The sequence below is a fragment of the Cinclus cinclus genome, chromosome 2, assembly GCF_963662255.1.
Source record: "Cinclus cinclus chromosome 2, bCinCin1.1, whole genome shotgun sequence".
Lineage (NCBI taxonomy): Eukaryota > Metazoa > Chordata > Aves > Passeriformes > Cinclidae > Cinclus > Cinclus cinclus.
Genome location: NC_085047.1, coordinates 91,983,445 through 92,002,750, shown reverse-complemented (window position 1 = coordinate 92,002,750; position 19,306 = coordinate 91,983,445).

Here is a 19,306-nt window from a genome sequence, read left to right as displayed (position 1 = left end):
TTGCTTAAAAGATTGCTTAATTTTTCTTTTTTTTCTTTTTTTTTTTTTTTTTAAATTAGACTTGATGTTCTTCTGCAGCAGGCTTCTTCTACCCTTATTAACTCATGTCTGGTCTCAGCTGCAAGGAGACAGCACAGCTTCCCATCCCTGGCCTTAACACCCTCCCCCAGCTACTACAAATCAGCACTGTTTTGGCCCATGAAACACAGTTCTGATTAGAACACACTGTTGCATAAGCATATTTTTGCCATGAGAACATGTTATATTTTTTAAAGATACTAAAACATAGTGTTTCAGGAAGTTTGAGCTTTCTTTGTCAGGCTGGAAGAATATTATTGGAGCGCATTTTTCTATTTGAAATAAATCTTAAGGAGGACTTTTACCTTATTTCAGTGGTTATTTTGCAGGGCTCTTGAATGTCAGTTGCATCTGATTAACCATCGAAAGTCAAAATCTAAAGGAAATGTTTCATTTTCATAATAATGTTTCCATTCAGCCCTCAAAAAAAAAAACAAAACCAAAAAACAAAACAAATAAACAAACAAAAAAACCAGAAAACAACCCATAAAAAACAAATAAACAAACAAAAAACCCACAAAAAAAACCAATCCAAGAGGAAAGTGAATCAACCTCAGTTTCCCTGCATTTTGAATAAAAACTATCTCTAAGCTGAGATGAATTTTCATTTAAACCTGGGTTTCTAAAAAAGAAAGCATAAAGAAAGTCCTGATTTTGCATTTCTGTTTGCCTAGAGTGGGGCACTGGTAATATACACTGGAAAGCAGTGTCCATTTATTTTAAAAAATATATATTTAAAGAAGACTGGACAAATCTTTTAATTCAAAACTTAGCCTCAGTGTTAGTTTGTTTGAAAGGGAAGAACCCAGAGGTTGTACCCCTACCATGTATCTGCTTCCAGGCGAATTCTGAAAACAGGGGACTGAAGTTAATAGAAAAGAATATTCAGACTGACTTTCCACATTGCTTGGAAACATCAGGTGAGCTCTTGGCTGCAGTCAGGAGGGTAATACATCTGCATGCACACACTTGTTGCAGACTGCTATGACCCAAAGAACTTAAGTTTATAAAAACATGGTGAGGGAAGAGTAACTCATTCCCCTTACACAGGGGGAGAAGTAAGCCACAGACCAAGGCTGACTCTTTTGCCATCAGAAATCCTTGCTGCCCTGGGGGGTGGGGGGGGGGGGGGGGTGGAATCAAGACTTAACTGTATTTTTATTATATTTTCTTAGGACCCCATTGGGCTTAAGTGTTTAGTTCCATGGGGTACTTACACAAGTCTGTTTCTTTTAATTCTTAGTGACATTTAGCTTCCTACATGCTCCTTCTAGGAACTGTGTTCCCACACAGTTTACACACACTCTTTGTACCTTTTCCAAACATGGGTTGTATAGTCTGTGAAGAAAAACACCAGAGGACATCAGAAGTCCCTGAGCAGCTGCTGGGGTTGGTTTGGGTAAAAACAGGGCAGTTGAAATTCAGCTAAACCTAAAGCTGAAAAAGTGCTGCCTTTGGAGGGGGTTGCTCTGATGACCTGTGTGTTCACATGGGCTGTCTCCCCCCCGTAACTCTGCTCACTCTCCAGCACACTTGTCCCACTCAGTGTCACCTATGTATGTCTCCTGGAGAAATAGCACTGGAAAAGCTGAAGGGGAGGTGAGGATCCATGGTGGTGGATTTGGAAAAGGAGTCAGATGCACAATGGTGAATGGTCCTGGCTTCCCTGTGCTGTTTGCATCCAGGCTGTGGCTCCAGGGTGGGTGGCTGCTGGAGCCGGCCCACAGCTGTCATCTCATCTCATCTCATCTCCCTGCTGCCTATGAAGTACATCTGTTTTGCAGGCAGAATGTATAGATGAATTAATTACCAATGATTTCACAGACAGTTTGTGTCAAGAAAGAGCAGAACTGAACTTGGCTCCTCCAAAATATCTTCATATGGGGCAGGGTGAACCCTCAGCAGGATCCTTCTCTTCCCTTCACTGGCATTTCTGGGAGCTGAACAAAGGCCCATAGCAAGAATTGGGGGTCCCCCCAGGGTTTTCTCCTCACAGACTAGTCCCATGTTTGCCCAAATGAGGCAAACAAATGGCTGAGCAGAAGGCAGGGCTGGAATGCTTGCTGGTCACACTGGACTACTCAGTGGGTAACTGTATGTCCGTGTTCAAAGGTTCAATTTTGCTGGAGCTTCCTATTCTGGGGAGGACAGCATCTGGCAATCCCAAGAGTAAAAGCTGTTCTTCTCAAAGGTTATATGTGAAGGCAGCTGCCTGAGGCCTTTCCACAGTTCTAGCATACCGATTTGGTCACCAGATTACTGATTTCTTCTGCCAGCCTTGAAACACAGGTAGCCAAACCTGATCCAGCCCTGCCACAGCACTGGGTTTTGTTGGAACTCCCCATTCAAACAGGGTTTGTTTCAGGTGTGCATTTAAAACCTGCCTTACCAAGCAAAGGCAAGACAGGCAGTACAGTCAGGTTGTGCAGCCTTGGCCAGCCACCCCCTCTCTTATGGGCAGCACAGGAGGAATTTGGTCCAACCAACCCAGTCCTTAGTGCATTACTGCTCCTATTTCAGTAGCCAGAGTCACCTCCCTGACACATAGTTCTGCCTTTGCCCATGTCTGAGGAGCCAGCAGTGAAAAGACAGCAGGGAACAAGCTGCAGAAAATGTAGTTTGTGAGCTCTTTTCAAAGCCATGCCATTTGCATAATTAATGTTCTGTATTTTCTACTTATTCCCAGCTGTCACATGAAACTTGGCATGTGTCAGCTCTCTTGGGTGTAAAGAAAGCAGTTTGTATACTGATGAGACATTTACAGGTGCTGTTTGTCTTTATTTCTTGTGCTCCTTCCCTGATAATGACATAATGAATATGACATTATTTTATAGGCTTTTACTATTTTAATCTTCTCAACACACAAATAAGACTCAGTAGTACAAATAAGGAACCCTCTGAGGAAGAAAGTTGTTTTATTAAGAAATCTGTATGGCATGACAATGGTACAGACCTTCTTACAATGGTACGGACTTTCTTGTCACATGATGTGTGTAATTTAAATGAGTTAATAAAGAAGATGTCTTTTGGGGATTTCTGGTCTTCTGCAATAAGTGTCCTGGAGCTTGGAGACAGAGTTACAGAGACACATTTGATGGGACCTTATTTGGGTGTTTGGATCACTGCTGCCTGCACTGTTCCCATTCCTGAGAAGAATGAAAGATCTCAGTAACTGGGTTAGCAATTCAGAGCTGCCTTTTGATAGTCCATGGTATTAGTAAGAATACCAGGAGGCAGAAGGATTTCGCTCTGATGGTGTAATTTGACTCCGCAGTTGTTTGTCAAGAAGGATGGGCTGGCTCGAGTGTCCAAAAGGCTCCTTTTTTTGATTTCTTTCAGAAGTCTTGGGAAGTACAGTAATGGGAAGGACTCACCTAGTATTTATACTGCTTCTCAAGCAGCAACTGCTGCGAATGGTGTTGTGCAGATCAAATCAGTTGAAATTCTTTGTGGTAAAACAAAGCACTGGCTGCCTTCACCTACAGGACTGCAGGGAGCTGGCAGTCCCTGCACACCAATTCTTTTGCTCACATGTTTACTTTTGTAGGTGCAGGGGCAAGTAGGTGCCCATGAAACTCTCCTGTAATTCTGGAATTTGGGGAACTTTATTTAGAAGGGGCTTTGGTTGCCTTACATGAGGCGTCTTATGAAATAATCTTGATTTTCAGAGAGCAAATGCTGAGCACTTTCCCTCCAAATCAGATCTATGATAAGATGCCCCTTTTTGGATATTTGGGGTCACTATCAATTTTTCAAAAGACAGCTCATGACAGCTATTTGGTGGCTTTTTGAGGATAACTAGTTTGGTGCATTATAGATTTTTACAGCTTTATTTCCAGTGATTTTTCCCTCTGGCAGTACATTTCTGCTGTTGCATGACAAGCACCATTGAAAGCCTGCTGTAATGCTTGTTTGCCAAATAAAAATCCCACCATCTTACACAGTTGTTCTTCAGTTCAACTGAGGGCACACTGAGGCTACTACTAAGTGCAGTAACAGGAGGTATGTAGCAACTCCCTGAACTGTTTCAGGTCTTTCGGGTCATAAGAGGTAAAATACTGACCTGCTGATTCTTTGGGTATTCATTATACAAAAAGTATTTTAGCTGGCAGGAAAGTAGATACCTAGCAAGCTTTTTTTCCCCCTATTTTTCCTAAATTCTCATCAAGGAATGAAAAACATTTCAATCCTTTTTTTAAAGATGTTTATGGAAATGAAAAGGAGAAATAAAGCTACAGGACCTAATGAGACCACATGTGAGTGCAATAATAAAACTTTTTTGCTGATAATACATATCCCTGTGCTCATTTCTCAGGTAACAGAGATTTACTTTAGTGTTCCAGAGAAACCCCTTGCCCCAATAATCCATAAGGATCCCAGCTATTACTTGTCAGGTTTCTCCAATCAACCAGACAAACTTTTTTTGGATAGTGTCCATAGTGGCACAGGAATAAGAGAAGAAACATTTCCCTAAATTTTCCTGCTATTCTTGGCACTAGTTTTCCTCAGCTTTCACCACTGCTTGCCTACATCCTGCTTTACAAATTCAACCGTTAGGTGGGGCATTTCTACTGTCAGAGTCCCAGATTTCATCTGCAGCATCTTGTGCATGGGAGAGATGTTGAATAATCCTCTGTGCTGGGATTAGAGGTCTTTTCTGTTAAAGAGCTTTCTTCTTTTATCAGCTCCATTGGCATCCAAAACAGTACAAAGGGGGAAATATGAGTCAAGTGGTACAACTTAAGGGCTTGGTCTCTATCTTTTTTGTCATGTGTGATAGGTTAAAGGTTATCCAGCTGAAGAAGATGCAGACCACTTACTAAGTTATATTGTTCATACCCAAAAGTGCGCACTCATTAGTATTTTTTCATTTCATTTGAACAATTCGGAATCAGACAGCACGACCAGGACAAGTATTTCTTCCTGGTTTCAATGTCTGGGTAAAAGCAGTGACACATTTCCTGACACTGCAGTGGACTGGTTGTGTCTCATGATACAGTACTGGCCTCAGTTCTTCCAGAGGGAAAACCTTAACAGAGTTTGGGCTTCTTTTGCTGGGAATAACTATGCTTTTTGTGCCCTTTTTAAATTTGAAAAATAAAAAAAAAATCAGTGGGGAGCTCTTTGTTATAGAGACAATACTCACCCAGCATGGCTGAGTAGCCCTTTCTGAACTGGGGGGAGAGGGAGCTCTCCTATGGCACTCTGAGCTCTCCTAGCACTTGAAGTCCCAAAAACATAGGTATTACTTTCACTTCATGAAACTTTTGGAGAAAGTGATGGTCTCTTTGCAAACCCAGGATTCTGAGGCCTGGGTTTGTCCCAGTCAGCCCCAAGCACCGTAATCAAGGACTGCATTGCTGCAGGTGATGGAGGGGCAGAGTGGCACATCCAGAGGGCAGTTGAACTTGTTCTGAGTTTGGGGACCTGGAGAGGGCCCCAAAGGCAGAGGTTTGTCCTTCAGTCGGAAATGTGGGAGGATGAGTGGGGCTGCTGGAGATGCTGGACTCTTGTCCAACACTATGAAGTACTATCACACTGATGTGCCATATTCAAACTTGACTATCCAAATCACCCCAAACCAATCCTTTTGATATTTCTGTATCATGAAGCTCATCTGGCAGGTGACCTGCCCAGAAGAAGAGCTAGGGCAAATTTAACTAAGGCCTAATTAGAGAGGACATGAAAAGGACTTTACAGATGACTGGTACTGGACTGGCTTCTCTGTTGCCTCAATCTCTATGTACCACTAACTACTGAGCCCTCTCAGACCTGCTTCTGCAGATGGGACTCTTCAGGTGCCCCAGCTCCAGCTCAGAGTCTGGACTCCCCTTAAAACACCTCTTTTATTCAGGGTTTCAAAAACTTCTGGAAGGGTTTACTTTGGAGTCCCCAAAGTAATGGACTATGCTTGAGGCAATAACACTGTCAATAATTTTGCCCAGTCTCCTTTAAAAATCTCTTTCCATGAGATATGGAATTTCAAAATATGCCAACATAGAGGGGGAACCTTGAAAAACCTTGTCTGTCAGGCTTTGGGTTTTTTTGTTTTTTTATATTCCATGTTCCTGGCCTGGTTGTTGTTGTGTATCTATGTCTATAGCTAAGCCAGGGCTTTAAGAAATAATTTCTAAAAAAATTCTTGCTACATTCACTGTAGACTAAGGATCTAATTTCTCTGGTGACCTTGAGAGATACTTGCCTTGAGAACTGCATATTAATAAAATAGAGGTCTGTAGTGTGGAAACGGAACAGAACTGCACAGAATTACACCCATTGTCCAGAACTACAAAAGCAAAGAGGTGTGCTGGCAGATGCCTGAAAAGTATCTGTTATTAGGTCAGACAAATTGAAACAGCAGCTGGGAGGGCTTCGCTCACTGCCTGTCCTATGATGGAGTGGGAGATGTGCCTAAAGAACAGCAGGGGCAAAAGGCCTCTCCTTCTGGGGCTAAAAAATTTCTGAAGGACTACTGGACACAGGGAATGAAACTGTTTTCTCTTGTGTCAGAAAGGATGTCATCAGAGTTCAAACCTGGCCATTTACACACCTGGCACCATTTTCATAGATGAATATATCACACCTCAAACTCTTTTTCTTTTTTGAAATACTAATTTCTGGCATTTCTGTGCTTATCATCAGTGCTAAATTTCCTGCCCACGTGGTCTGGAATGACTTGTTTACTGCAGGGCACACCAGTATTCTACTGCTCCGTCATCACTGGAATTTTTATGGCCTTGTTCTCTCCTTTCCTGAAGGATTAAGTGTGCTAACTCCCAGAATGAAGTTCTCCATAAATGAGGCTTTGCCCATAAGGATGCATTTCATGCAAATCTATGTCAGGTTTTAAGTGTCCTTTGGGGAGGGTCTTTTGACTTGGATTAAGCTGAGATTAAGGCATACAACAACCTAGAAGTTGATCCCCACGAGATGACTCTGCCTTTCTTACCCTGAACACAGGATGCTGCATCTTAGTCTGCTAATGTTGCAACTCTGTTGAGAAAAGCACACAAGGCAGGTGTAACCTGAAAAACTTCAGGGCCTCCTGGTGCCCAAGGACAAGGTCTGCTGGGAAGCACCTGCTTAATATTTGTCTAACTTTCTGGCAGAGACGAGAACTCCTTCAATTTGTTGCAGAATAATAATATTTCCAGGTGCAAATAAGGGGCAATGTCCCCCCTGGTTTCTTTTAAAAGGTTACCAAAGGTATAATTGAGATGGCTTCTAATTAGAATAATTACATTCTAATAAGGTTAATTAAAACTCCCCCAATGAGAAGGTGACCTGTTTAGTGGATAAGGGAAAGGCTGAGTATGTTGTCTGACTAGGCCTTAATAAAGCCTTTTACACTTTTCCACAGCATTGACCTGGAGGAATTGGCTGCTTGTGGCTAGGATGGATGAACTGTTTGCTGGGTAAAAAAACAGATGGATGGCCAGACCCAGAGGGTAAGGGTGAATGGAGCTGCATCCATCTGATGTCTGGTGACCTGTGGTGTTCCCCAGGGATCCATACTGGGTTCAGTCCTTACCAATGATCTGGATGAGGGGGTTGAACCTGCTGTCAGTCTGTTCATGGGTGCCACCAAGCTGGGCAGGAGTGCTGATCTGCTGGAGGGCAGGAAGGCTCTGCAGAGGGGTCTGGACCGGCTGGATTGATGGGCTGAGATCAGTGGTGTGAGGTTCAACAAGGCCAAGTGTCAGGTCCTGCCTTTGGGTCACAACAACCCCAGGCAGTGCTACAGGGCAGAGAGGCTGGAAAGCTGCCTGGAAGATGAACATGAGCCAGCAGTGCCCAGGGGCAAAGAAGACCAATGGCAGCCTGGCCTGTATCAGCAATAGTGTGGCCAGCAGGACCAGGGCAGTGATTGTCCTCCTGTACTCAGCACTGGTGAGGTCACTCCTCAAATCCTGTGTTCAGTTCTGGGCTTCTTGCTACAGGAAAGACATTGTGGGGCTGGAGAGTGTCCAGAAATGGAGCTGATGAAGGGTCTGGAGCACAAGTCTGATGAGGACCAGCTGAGGGTGTTTAGCCAAGGAGGAACCTCATCACTCTCTACCACTACTTGAAAGGAGGTTGTAGTGAGGTTTGTGTCGGTGTCTTCTCCCAAGTAACAAGCAGTACACAAGAGAAGATGATCTCAAGTTGTGCTGGAGAAGATTTAGATTGGATATTAGGAAAACTTTCTTCACCAAAATGAGTGTCAGGCACTGGCACAGGCTGTCCAGGGAAATGGTGGAGCCACCATCCCTGGAAGTGTTCAAAAAATATGTGGATGTGATAGGGACATGGTTTAGTGGAGGACCTGGTAGTGCTGGGTAATGGGTGGACACAATAGTCTTAAAAATCTTTCTCAACCACAACAATTCTATGATTCTGTGATTTTCCTGTGCAGGCAGAAGAAGACAGCTAATTGTGAATTTATTATTCAAGTCTGGCGCAAATTCTCTATGCTGTAAGGCTTTTTCTCAAATGTGAAATGAAATCATGGACAACAAAAAGTAAATTATGGTTTTGGTTTAGTACAAAGCAGCTTTTATGGTTGCCAGCTTATAAAAGTTTGGTGGCCAAGTAAGCCCCTGTGTATGAGGGCAGTGCTGTATCTCCAATACAATCTATTTTAGTTTTTGAGGACTGGTGTAATATACAAATAAAATTTTCGTTTTGTGACCCTCTACATGCCAAAAGCCTAACTCTTGGCAGGTTGGGAAGAAAATAGAAGTCGAAGTTTAAGCCTCTTCAGTGGCCAGGAGACACAATGTTCACATTCCCACTTCCTCACAGCAATGTCCCCAACTGGGCCAGCCCAGTTGTCACATATGTGACTTGTGTGCATTGTGCTGGCAAATGGGTTTGATCTCAGCTTGCTGCCAGCCTGTTCTTGTCCTCAGTCTTTCGAAGGCAGTGTTTGGGGGCATTCTGCCAACCTGGGCTTTAGGAACAGCGAGCCCTCGCCTGTGGAGTGTGGTCACGGAGAGCATCATAAAAATGGAAAGGAATTCACTGCTGCAGGGAAGCAGGGCCTTGTTTGTATGAACCCTGTCTCCTGCTGAAGCTGAGTCCTTAGGATATGCCTTTAGGGTTCCTCCACAGTAAGTTTTAATGTGAATGTGCAGTCACAATGCTAAGCTAAACTCATGTATGGGAGAGTTGGTGCTGTGAGACATTCTGTCTGTCACAGCTTTACTAAGGCACCCCAGGCAGCAAACCTGCCCTCACTTCTCCAAAACAATGTTCATCACACACCAACCTTTTGCAGAAGGTGTTATTGAAAACACAAAAACTCATGCCCCGTTTATAGCATTCAGTCACACGGCCGCTTTTTACTGCTCTTTTTCACATTGTACTGTAAAATAAAAACTTCCTAAGACTTTAAATGTGAGCTGAGCCACCTGTCTCATGACTGTGTGCCCCAGCATTTGGAGTGGGACAGATGTCCCAGGAAAATTTGAATTGCTATGTCAAAGTGTTGAGTGCCTCTGGCTTACCTTGTCCTCATGGCCTTTCAGCATGGAGCTTTTTTGAGCTCTTACACTTGTTCCATATTCATTTGCAGCAATTAAGAACCCCTTGAAATAGTGTACCTTTACTACAATAATGCATACAGTGTGTATGGCCAAAGTGCAAATAGCTTCAGAGGAAGTTAAATCACAATTTTTCCAATATTAATATTAATGAAGCTGACCATTTGCATTTGCAATAAATCCCCCTGTAGCACCAATGTTCTTTGAGGATTTTTATGCAGATAAATGAAGCATTCCCCTCCTTCCCTCACTACTTCTGCTAACAGTGTCACTCAGTGCAGCAATAGATCAACAGTTCCTGCTAATCTGTGAAAAGGCAGAGCTTAGAACAAGTGCTTTTTGACATAATTAAAGCACACTGCCTACCACTATTCCTGGAAGAAGTACTAGCAGAGTTTCATTAGAACAATAAATACAAATAGAGTTCAGCCTGAACAGTTGTCTTTGTTACAAACAAAGCCCATTAGTTAGCAAGGAGAATTTCAAGCAGGGCTGAATTCACGATGATCTCAAAGCCCTTCTCATATTTAATTTATAAACTGATGATTAATTCAGTGATTAGCTAATTCACTTGCAGTGATTAATTTAATTCATGTCTTCAGGCTAATGTTTAAGAAAGAAAAAAACCCCTAGCTCTGATAGATGCACATCAATGTCCTTGTGATTAAAGAATGATAATATAATGCCCTGGAGAAAAAAGGAGAAAAGAAAGATAAAATGAATCAGTAGCATGATCTGTTGCAAGTTCTTGCCTAAGCTGTAGCCATAATTTTTAGCTGTGATGTTTAAATGTGTCAGTTACTCTAATGATCAATGGTTTGAAAGCTGAATCTAAGGATCCTTCACTGTAGCTTTCCACTGTGTATTTTGAGAATGGTGTTGTTTTAGAGCAGTCCTCCAGCTCTGCTTTTTTATCACTTGTTTTGCCAGCTGCCTGCCTGCTCCCCTCCCTTTCACCAAGATCTTTCTCATGCCTCGCCAAAGTCTTTGACGAGAGTGCTTTGTACTTCTTAAATCCAGGCTGCTTTTCTCTTTTTCCAGCAGGATTTACCTCATCTTTTGATGCAACATGTAATGATGAGGATGATTTGGAGGATTTCTCTCTGTTAGACAAACTGGTCTCTTTTGGGAGAGCATTGCTTTTATAGTTTATGCCATTGCTTGATGATGGAACTTTATAGCTTCTGAAATCACCCACAGGGCCCTCCTCTCCTGAGCCATCATTGCTGTGCCTCTCTGACTGAGCTGAAAAGCCTGTCTGGTATTTCTCTCTTCTTTCAGGTTCACTCTTTTTTTCTGGACTACCAGGTTTATAAGTTTGTTTTTCATCATGTGGTGGTGGCAAATGCTCCTTTTTGTCTGCGGCATTATTTTCTTGAGATTTCATGGGCAAATTTGGGTATGGGGATTGGCACATCCCACAAGCTGGATCTCTTCTTTTATTTGCATTTGCATCAGGCTTTGTAAAACTTTCAGATACAGTTTGTGGTTTTTCTCCTTCTGCAATATTTTTCTCAGGCTTCAATAATTTATTTGAAGGAGGTAACAGATGGTTCCCAGAACCTCGGTATTTATCTTCCTCTTTTACAGCCTTTTCTTCAGGTGACGTGGTGTCCCCTCCTGTTGATGTCTTTTGCTTCCTCTGTCCTGAAGTGCTTTTTTCTTGAGGCTTCAGCACTTCATTTGAAGAAGGCAGCTTCTCAGAATTTGGATCTCCATCCTTTTCTTTTACAGAATTAGTACCAGGCTCCTTAAAACCTGAAGAATCTGATGTTTTTTGCTTTTGTTCTGGAGTAATTTTTTCTTGAGGCTTAACCAATGTTTCTGGTGGTACTGATGGACACTTCCTGGAGCTTGGAAGTTCATCTTTCTCTTTTGTAGTATTTGTATCAGGTGTTGAAAAATTCTCAAATCTCATTTGTTGTTTGTCTCCTGGAAGATTTTCCTCATGCTTTTCTGATTTTCTTGATGGAGGTAGCTGGTGCTTCCCAGAAAACTGCTGCTCAATATCCTCTTTTACTACCTCTGTTTCAGGTGATCCAGTGTCTTCTGCTGCTGGTGTCTTTTGCTTCCTCTCTCCTGAAGAAATTCTGTCTTGACAATTTGGCACTTGGTTTGAAGAATGTGACTGGAACTTCTCAGAGGTATGTTTAACCTCTTTTCTGTCTGGCTTAGTTTCAGGCTTTACAAGGTCACCTGGTGACATCTGTTTCTGTGTCTCTGGAGCAGCGTTGTCCTCATCAGTGGTCTTATTGTCCTGCCTTGCTGTATTTCTTGGTGGCACTGAATAATTGTTGAAGTCTGACTCAATGTTTTCTAGCCTTTCGCTGTCATTTGCATGTTCCATTGGCTCATCTGATGAGTCCAGGTAGTTTTCCCTATTATTGCAATAGATGTTTTCATCTCCTGTCTCATCGTGTTTGTGTTTCACAAAATCTCTTGGAGATGCTAGATGCTCCAAACTCGGTTTTAACTCAGTTTTTTTCATTCCTTGAATGTTGGTATCATGCTCTGATGAAGGTAATGGGGATGTTTGAGCATTATAAGCATCATTTGCCTTTGAAGAGTTGTTGTCATGGTCCACAGTATCATTTGGTGTGAATACTTGTTCCTGCTCAAATTTATGCAAGACATTTCTGTCTTCTTTCTCCTCCATTTCCATCCTATCACTTTCATGCTTTATGTCATGATCTGAGGAGAAGAGCTTATCCCCCGTGTGTTCAGATATTTTATTTCTAATTTTTGCATCCTTCTTTTGGTCTGAGACCAATTCAGTTGATGAAGGAATCGGGTTCTCTTCTAGCATATCACAGCCTTGTTTTTTGGTATCATCGAATATGGGTGCCTGGCTCTCCTCCAAGGGTAATATGGAATTTCCTGCTAATGTGGTTTTATTTTCATGTTTTCCTGGCTTTGTGATTGAATGTGAAAGACAGTTCTCAAGTCTCTGGCATGTATTTGTCTCTTTGTCTGCAGAGTTTTCATTTTCTGTTGCATTATCTGGGAATAGTGCTTGGTTCTTAAAATCACACATAGTTTTCTTTTCCCCCATTGTGTCATTCCCACCATTTGTCAATTCATCTGAAGAGGGGTGTGGATGCTTCTCACAGCCATGGCTGTCATGCTCATGTTCCACAGCACCAGCTCCCTGTCCCACCAGATCAATAGGTGGAAGTGCTGGAGGATTTCCAAGAGTGTGATGGATGCTTTGTCCAGCAACCCCACTCATTGATATTGGTAGAGGGGTTGGCAAGGGTGACTGCCATGCCTCAGAGTCAGGCCAGGGCATCTCATCTGCAGTGTCCTCTACATGCTCAATGAAGGATTCAGATGGCTTGTGGCAGGTCTCCAGGTCAGTTAGGGAACTCTTTTGCAGGGCTTGATTGTTTAAATGATTCATCACTTCATTTGATGAAGATAATGTGTCCTTTCCAAAATCTTCTGAAATAAAGGAGCTGTGCTTCACAAGGTCACCTGGCAAAGTGTTTTGTGTCTTTTCCAAAGAAGACATGTCCTCTTCTTCTGCAGCACCAGGCTTTAGCTCCAGGGTCTCATTTGAGGACAGTGTAGGTTTGTTCTCATTTGCATCTGGAACTGGCATGTCCCCACTGGAAACATTGAATTTATTTTGTGAGCTAAAATTAATTTGAGGAGGCTGAGGCTGCATGGTGTTTAATTCATTTTGCATTTGGCTGTTGGGTGTTTTACTCTCCTCTTCCTCTATAATTGGGACATCACTATAATATTTGCTAGAAGTAGAAGACGTTTTGTCTTCACTGTGGAATGTTGCTTCTCTTTTGGCTTCCTTAGAACATTTGCCTCTTAAATCCAGTGCCTCTATTGGTGTTTTTGTGTCAGAAGCTGGTATTAGGACAGTTAGCTGTCGATCATCCATTGAAGACTCAACTTCACAAGATGCTGAAAATTTTGGAGAGTAAAATGGCAGAATGTTTTCCACTACTTTCTGCTCTGGAAAACAGTTTTGGCCTGCAAAGAAAGGATCCTTTTCTGGCTTTGTGTCTTCTTCATCTGAACCGCATACATACAGAGATATTTCAGGAATCTCTCCTGGTTTAGTATCCTGAGCACTTTGTTCATGGGATCCTTCATCTGTGCTAGAGTCAGGTGAGTCAGAAGGTGGGCTGCCTTCCTTAACATATTGCAGAGCATTGGGAATTCCCAATAGTGAAGATGTGTCAGGCCCAGCTGGCATGTTAGTCCTGTCACAATCTAGATCACATTCAGGTAAGGGGGGGATGCAGTCTGCAAGAGCTCTGTTTTTATGAATAGTTGGAGAGTTATCTAGAACAGGATGAAAGGTGGGTCCCTGTTTTGTGGAATCTATTTTAGCCTCAACACAGTCCTTTGCATCTGACATGGCCTCTGGTGCCGTCAGTAGCCCTTCTTTTTCTTCCCTGTCCTGTGCTGCATTTGCCAGCATTTTGTTCTCTGCGTGGTCTTGGATGGGTCCCTCCTTTTCCTTCAGTAGTGTGCTATGACCAAAAGGCTCCTTTGTGGCATTATTTTTCGACCAGCTCCAAGGATGGTTAATTTTGGTAGCCATGCTGAGTCTGGGCATTGGGACCATGGAGCACACTAAATTTTGTGACTCTGGACTCTTTATACCTGTGGCTGTCATTGCTGCCATGCGCAGAACTCTGACCTCAGGCTTATGAATAGTTCTTCTGCTGGGGAAGCTTTTAGTCCTTCTCTCACCTTTGCGCAAGAGCGATGCTTTCACCTCTGCAGCTGAGCAGAGAGTGCTTTGTTCAAACTGCTCCTTCAGTTTTGAAAAAACTGAATTCTTGTTGACTATTTTTGGCAAACTGCTGTTTGCGCCCTTCTTTTTCCAGCTGGGAGACTTCTCCTTGGCTTCTTTTTCTTCAGCAGCTAAAAATTTCTTCAGGATGTTCTTCACTGTGTTTTTTCCAGTTGCACAACTCCACCGTGGCCTCTCGCTGGATGCTGTGTCTCCATCCTCCTCCACTGCTTTTCCATCTCCCTTCCTGTCTCTGCTTCTGTCCAGCTTGTTACCAGCCCTGCTCAGCCACATCTTCTCTTTAATGACCAGTTTGCCAACTTCTCTTCTCTTCTTGGTGTACGGCTCGCGATTGCTGTTTAGAAACCTGGACCGCAAGAGCTGAAATCTGGTTGGATACTGAACCCTGACTGGATCTGCACATGGTTGGTTAGAGCTCACCTGGCTTTCTTTACCTTCTGCCCATTTTATCCTCTTGTTGTTGATCTGGGAATCGCTGGCTGCGAGCTCGGTGACGTATAGCAGCAGGCTGCTGAGAACAGCAAAGGCTCCTTGCTCTGTTGCCATCCTATCGAGCTTCTTCTTCAGCACCAGAGGGTCTATAAGCACCTTATTATCTCCAGAGAAGTGTGTGCTTTTGGTGCTGTGCAAAAGAAAACATAAATGTCTTTTCAAGTTGTCAGCATTGTCACTACCTTCTTACTTTGATTTAATGGCATGCTGCTACGCATGAAATGGAAAAGAAACCACTTAAATTTAGAACTTCTCAAGAGAGTTGATGTTAGTGGACTGTTAAAAAGCATGCAAAGTGCTCAACAAGCTTCATGAGGCATGGTGTAGCAGGAGTGTCAGGGCTTCACATCGTCCCACACACCGCTGTCAGCTCTTTTTTCTGTGTTTTGTGGGCAGTGGAAGCACTTAGGGAAGCAAGCAATGCTAGTCAGGGACACTGCATCTCCTTTGTGCCACTAGTCCCTCATTTAGAATTACCATATCCTAAAGTGTGGGCAACACTGAAGATATTTCCCTTTCCTGCTAGGTAAAGTGTAGGCAAAGATAAATATGATGAGATTGCAGTTAGCAGGAAACCATGGTTCTGTCTCTAGTTTATAACTATTAAAACAAAATGTCAAGGCTGAGGGGCCCAAATGTTCCACTGATGGTTTTTACTATTGGTACAGGTTAGAAGTCAGCAGATTCCTCCTCAGAATTTTTAAAAAAACAACACAAAAGGTTTGCTGTTATTTGCTTTTTGATAGCAATCAAATTCCACATCAGGACTATGCTCTTAAATCTGCTCTTTAATCTGCTTTGTGAAGGCTATCACCACAACAACAACAGTGGCAATGTCTCTTGACTACAACCTCTTTTAATCTCGAGGAAGAAGGATGGTATGTTGGACCTTTGCTTGTTTGAAGAATCAAGCCCTTGGACAGCTGGGGATTTAGGTAATGCTTTAATTGGTGTGGATCAGTTGCTAAATAAAATACTGAACTCAGCACAAAAGCTGGAGCTTGAAGTCAATAACAATAGATGGGTCTAGGAGGGAAAAATCAAGAGGTGTCAGCTTTCTGACACCATGAAAATCTGGAAGGTTACTTCACCGTGCAGTGAAATAGCTTCATGCACAGAATGCAGCCTGCATACCCGCAGGGGATTAATTTTTATGAGCAGAAGTGGAATAAAAAATTCTTTAAATTGAATCCACATGTAGAAAATGAAGAAAGACTACAAAGAGGGTCATCCTTTAGGGAATGTCAATCTTGGAAAGTTGGGGAAGGCCCAGCTGTGCCCCAAGCAGCTGGTACCCCATGGTCTCTGAAAGAAAGTGGACCCGGCCCCCCTCTGAAATTTATGGAGGCTGTTTGCAAAGTGAGGGGTTAGTCCTTGTCCAGTTGGGTTGTGACACTTGGATTCCACTTGGCTGTATTTCAAGTGCACATATTGAAAATTAGTTCCCTCAGCAAAGGGAAGGATTTGCCATCTTGAATGGAAGAAGGTCTATTTATAATGACTTGTAGGTATTTTTAAAGGCAAATAAAAGAAAAAAAACCCGACAACTGGCCCGTGTCTAATGTGACAAACAATACCTCATAGGTTTTGATAGGGAATAACCACATTTCAGCATAGCACAGGTGGTATCATCCACCCTTTCCCTTACCAAATTGACCACAGCCAAGGAGGCAAAGTTTTTATGTTACACCAAGAAGCCCATTGGTCCCAACTACAGGAATTTTCAGAATAAAGAAAGAACCAGAATTCAGAGTATAATTGGCTAAAAATATCCAGGCTCATTCCCTCTCCTAGCAAGCCTGCTGATATTTTAACTGCAAGCTTGCCATCCCTCTCGTCCCTAACTAATGTCTGGTGTATTCACAAAAACATGGGGCAATCAACCATGTGCTTTAGAGTCATCTCTGATCTCTCAGAACAGCAGTGGAACCAGATGTCCTGCTTACCCCTCCCTTCTGGACTGCTTTGGATGCTATAAATGGCCACAGTAAAATACAGACTAGTCTTGCTTTCAGCATAGCCAACGTGCTGTTGATTGTGAAGGGAAGAAGATCAGACCCTCTCTACTAGGAATATTCAAGTATGAATATGCTAGGAATTAATCACGTATGAGCTATAAAATTCAAACAACTTTGTTAAAATATACTACAAGTGAGCTCTATTCAGGGATTTCCTTTTCCATGTTAGAGTGTTATTACAGGATGCCATCTGAAATGTAGCAGTTGTGGGAATACTCCATTGCCTTAAGTACCAAGTTGCATAGGTTGAGTGTTTGATCCATATTCACCAGCCAGCAGCAGAAAATGAACAAACAGCTAGGGCACCTATTTAGGGCATCTGCAGTTCTTCCAAGATGACGTCACCTGCAAATGACCATCGTGACCATGTAAATCTGAAATGCATTCTGTGCAAGGGGCAGTGGTACAATGACACTGAGTTCTGATACCACCACAGAAAATGGAGGTAGTGATGAATCTGCTTCAACCTAGTGTTTGGAAACACCATGGTTTCCCCTCAGGAAAGGAGGCCTAAGTAAAAGGGTTCTCAACCTTGGGAGTATGACCAGCATTCTCATAGGTTAAGTCATCATCCCTAATTTTTCCTTACTGTCTTTTCCCGAGTTGCATCCTGCTGCTCTTAAACTATGTCATCTATCAATGAAATATAGTCACCTCTATATCAGCTAGAGACAGTAAATTGTAATCCCATTGGGACTATCCAGACAGGTAGTCCTCATGCACAGGGGAGCCCTGTGCCAGCAGAATGCACTTCCCAGCACTGCGAGCTATGCCATATGACAAGGCAGATACTTGGGCTCCTCCCTGACCCTGCAAAATGGCCTAACATGCTCTTTATCTCCCTCACCCCTCTCTTCCTCTGGAGATGCTGGTTTCCACTCTTTTTAATGCGTGTGATGTGCCTCAATGTGCTGCTGGTTTATGGAAGCTGGTTTATGCTGCTGCATGGTTTTCAGTGTCTGAAGGACAGACTGCTTGGCCCTCCAGGGGAGGCAAGGCCACCTTCAAAAGTTTCCTGTCTTCTTGGCCCACAAGTAATTAAGATGCATAAGACAGGCTGCTTAGTTACTTATTTATAGGTTCTTTGGGGACACTTATCACAGGCAGCATTGGAGTGGTAACAGCCTAATATGCTAATGAGCAGCAGTGCAACCCTATCCCTCTGGCTGGCCTGTCCCAGAGAAACCTCTGCAGTGGATACCTCTGTGTCAAGAGCAGGGGAGAACTGAGGTGCTAAGGTGAAGGGAGAGGGGCTGGCACTCTCTCCCAGACCAGCCTGCTGCCTCCTGCACCAGTGCACTCCAGCCTTTCCATTCTGTTAGGGGTCCAGATGCTGCTGAGTAGCAGGGTTTGGTGGCATCCATGCCAGCATGCTAAAAGCATGAAGTTGTAGCATTTTCTGGTTTAGTGTCTCTGGTGTGGAGAAGAGAAGGCTCTGTCTCCTGATCCTGAATTTCATGTTAAATATCTGATCACCATTTTAGACACTCTGCCAGCCCAAAGGACTGGCTGTTGCAGGGACAGTAGCATGGGCAGAAGGAAACAGCGCTATGGAAGCCTCATCAAAAAACAAGAAACAAATTGAATAAACTGTCCAACCTGCAAAAGATGTCAGAGATCTATAGATTGGTCTCTGCCAGCTGCCAGTCTGCCTTAATGTGGATAGGCTCTGGGGAAATGGCTATGAGCTGGAGTGTGCAAAGTGCTTGATCTCGTGGCCTCCCTCATCCCTGGGCATCCCATCATTACCTGGCTCTGTGTGGTGTTTGGTCCAATGACCTGCCCATAGATAAGGAAGACAACTAGGAGCAGCTCTGCCCACTTAAAACAATGCACAGGCCTTTTGAGTGTGCTCAGCGAAATGAACTTCTCACCCCAACAGCTGCAGAAATGCTGCTTTAAAGGTTCAGTCTTTTTTTTTAAATGGGATTCTCTTACTGATCTCTGAAACACAACTTGGTCCTACCTAGGTTAGATAGAATGTGAAGTGGGAAAAATTATGAATGCTCTTAATGTTTGTGGCTGATTATTTTTTTTTCTAAAGGAAGAAGAAAAGCCAAAGTACTAGAGAAATTCCTACCTTATGCAGAATATGCTCTTCTCTCTTCTCTATTGCTGAATTTATTACAGGAGTGCTAGAGGCATCCTAAACTAGAAGCAATGTTTTCAGAAAGTCTTTGTATTCTCTGGCACCAAAAGCTACTGACACAATTGCTGCCTTTGGTTTAACACATCTCCAAAGCAAACAAGAAAGCACCTTGCAAAGCTGCCAAGAGAAAACATGCTAAAACAACAGTGTGAGAGGTAACACAGAGTACAGAAAACCTTTTCATACAGACATTCTCATGCAGGCTGCTATTCCTACTGACAGGCATCACCTGCTCCTGTGTCTGCCACATAACATCTCAGTGATG